The sequence below is a fragment of the Bos taurus genome, chromosome 21 (genome assembly GCF_002263795.3).
Source record: "Bos taurus isolate L1 Dominette 01449 registration number 42190680 breed Hereford chromosome 21, ARS-UCD2.0, whole genome shotgun sequence".
NCBI lineage: Eukaryota > Metazoa > Chordata > Mammalia > Artiodactyla > Bovidae > Bos > Bos taurus.
Window position 1 is genome coordinate 63,238,394 of NC_037348.1, and position 3,351 is coordinate 63,241,744.

Below are 3,351 nucleotides of genomic sequence, written 5' to 3' on the forward strand. Positions count from 1 at the left end.
ATTTGATTGACCTTATGTTAAAAATAGATCCACCAGTCCAGGTTCGATGCACGATACTGGATGCTTGGGGCTGGTGCACTGGGACGACCCAGAGGGATGGTATGGGGATGGAGGAGGGTTCAAGATGGGGAACATATGTATACCTGTGGTGGATTCATTTTGATATATGGCAAAACCAACACAATATTGTAAAGTTAAAAAATAAAATTAAATTTTAAAAAAAAAAGATAAAAAAAAAAAAAGATCCAAACTGTGATCTCTTCTCACCAACTCCAACATGATCACTCTACTCTCACATCATTGCTTCTGTAGTGTAACCAGAACCCCTGGTCACTACATTCTACTCTCTAACGGTTGCTAGGGTGATACTCTACAAAGTAGATTTGGCAGCCATGGAAATGAGCTGCTCAGATCTGCTTTTGGAAGCACACCAGTGAACCCAGCTACTGCTCCTTCAGGTATGTCACCATATCTGTGCCAAGGCTGTGCTTCTCAAAGTTTGCTTCTAGTCAATGATCGAGCATAATGGGTGTGCTGATGCAGACCCATTCCTATAAGATGTAGGATTCTGCCAGTAAGTACCTTTGGCTCAAGAACAACCATTGGTTTGGCCGAACCCTTCTTAGAACGGTCTAAGACTATTCTTATTCAATCCTCTTTCTTTCTTCTATTTTCTTAAGGAATCCAATCTACATTGAGATCTGAAGTCTTTCCTCAACTACTCCAGCTGTCATAGGCATTCGCACCAATTTATTTCTAAATTTGAAGAACTCCATTCTCAGACACATCAAAATCAAACTGTTGAAAACTTAAAGAAAAAAGTCTGAAAAGAGCTAGAGGAAAAAAGTGACACATTAGTTCTAGAAGAACAATTATCTGAATGGCAGGATATTTCTCATCTAAAGCCATGGAGGCATGAAGGAAGTGAGCAATATTTGTAAAGTGCTGAGAGAAAAGAGCTGTCAACCCAGAAATCCATAGTCAGTGAAAATATCCTTCAGGAATGAAGGTGAAATGAAGATATTCTCAGATGAAAGGAAACTAAGTAAATTTGCTTATTGCTTAAAAATAATCCTGAAGAATGTTTTTCAAATGGGAGGTGAATGACCCTAAAGGGAAACTTGGAACACTGGGAATAAAAAACAAGAAGAAATGGTAAAAAAAAAAAAAAAATTAGTAAAATTCTTGGCATATAGATTATTTTCATCCTTTTAAGGTCTTCAAAACACATTTGACAATTGAATACAAGAATTATGATATTGTCTGATGAGGCTTCTTGATATTTTAAAATGCAATGTATGTCAAAAAACAAAAGCAGGAGAGTATAAAATAATATGCACGATGGTAAGTTTTCTACATTGACTTGAAGCGGCAAAATATTAATTCTAAGTAGAAAGTGAAATGGTAAATATGAATAGTGTAATGCCTTGGGCAACAAAAATAAAACTTTAAAAGATATATAGTAAAAAGAAACCCAATAGATTGATTAAAATTGGATAAAATATGGTTTAAATAATTCAAAATAAGACAGGAAAGAGAAAACAAGGAGATAAAAAGGGTAACACATTATACATAACAAAATGGTAGACTTGACTCTAAAATTAAAAAAATTACATTATACATAAATGATTTAAACATGATAATTAAAAGATAGAGCATATCAAATTAGATAATAAAGAATAAAGCCAAACTGTGCTTTATATCATGATATAAGTAGGTTAAAAGTAAACAAATGAAAAAATATATACTTTGAAAACTCTAATGAAAATAAAAATGAAATGTTATATTAATATCAGACAAAGTAATCTTGAAAGCAAGGAAAATTGTCAGGTATAAAGTGAGATACATGGAATGACAAAAGGGTCAATTTACCAGAAGACAAAGCAAATTGAAATGCTTAGGTACCTAACAATAGAGCTTCAAAATATATGAAATAAAAACTGATGGAGTCAATAAAATTGAAAACAGGAAAACAATAGAGAAAATAAATAAAATCATAAACTGGCTCTTTGAAAACCATCAATAACATAAATATCTATCTAGGCAAACAAGAGAAGAAAGAAGACGTAAGTTACAACTTGATTATAGATTGTAAAGTGAGACTCCATAAATACTAATGAAGTTGTTATAAATAACTCTACATGTAGATATTTTGATAACTTAAATTATTATAAATTTTGACAGCTTAAATAAAAGACCAAAGTCATGATCCATAAAAGGAAAAAAATGATAAATTAAATTTTATCAAAGTAAAAAAAACAGCTCTGTCAATGATAATGTTAAGAGAATGAATATACAAACAATAAACTGAGAGAAATACTTGGAAATGAGATAATAAATAAAAGACTTGTATCCACAATATATAAAGATTTCTCAAAGCTCAATAGTAAGAACAATAGTCCAATTACAAAATAAACAAGACTTCAACAATTACTTCTCAAAAATATATAGCAATGAAAAATAAACACATGAATCTGTGCTCAACATCATTAACCATCAAGAAAATGCAAGTTAAAACTATGATGAGATACTACTACACACCTTCTAGAATTGTAGCATTACTAAGTGCTGGTGATAATACAGAATAACTCTTACTTTCCTACTCTGATGGTGGGATTGCAAAATAGGATGGCCATTTTGGAAAACACCTTGGTAATTTCTTTAAAGTCTTGCATACATTGAATACTCACCATCTGACCCAACAATCCCAATCCAAAGAATTAATCCTAGAGAAATGAAAGATTACATTCACACAAAAACCTGTATGAATGAGTCTAGCAGATCTATTCATAATTGCCAAAAACTAGACTCTACCCAAATGTTCTTCAATGGGTGAATGTATAAACAAACTGGTAAATTTATCCAAATAGTGGGATACCCTTCAACAATAAAAAGCACTGAAATATTGATACACATAACATAGATATGTCTCAAAAGCACCATGCATTTCAAAAGGTTAGAGGATACATGCCGAAAATGTAAATAATAAAGCTCAATACCTGCTTATGATGAAAACTTTGTTGCCTGGAGAATTCCATGGATAGAGGAGCCTGGAAGGCTACAGTCCACTGGGTCTCACAGAGTTGAACATGACTGAAGTGACTTACCATGCATGCACAAAGAACCAACATATTATTAAAAATAAAGTTTATAAAAATTGCTACATATAAAATCAATATATTTTAAATTGCATTTCCATATTCAAGCAGAAACAATAAAAATAAGTTTTACTTTCAATAGCAATAAAATATATGTGTACATACATCTTCTTTAAAGATGCACACCTATTAAGTAATAAAATATATTTGAAGTCTTTTTAAAGACCCAAATAAATGGATAGATGTACCGTAT

General features: G+C 31.6%; 1 long non-coding RNA gene across 1 annotated transcript; it reads left to right on the plus strand.

The window, feature by feature from the left end:
• Positions 1-240: 240 nt before the first annotated feature.
• Positions 241-1,156, plus strand: LOC112443222 (uncharacterized). The gene is made up of 2 exons (XR_003031541.2): positions 241-458; positions 681-1,156. It is a non-coding gene; the product is annotated as an uncharacterized lncRNA (long non-coding RNA).
• The last annotated feature ends 2,195 nt before the right edge of the window (positions 1,157-3,351 follow it).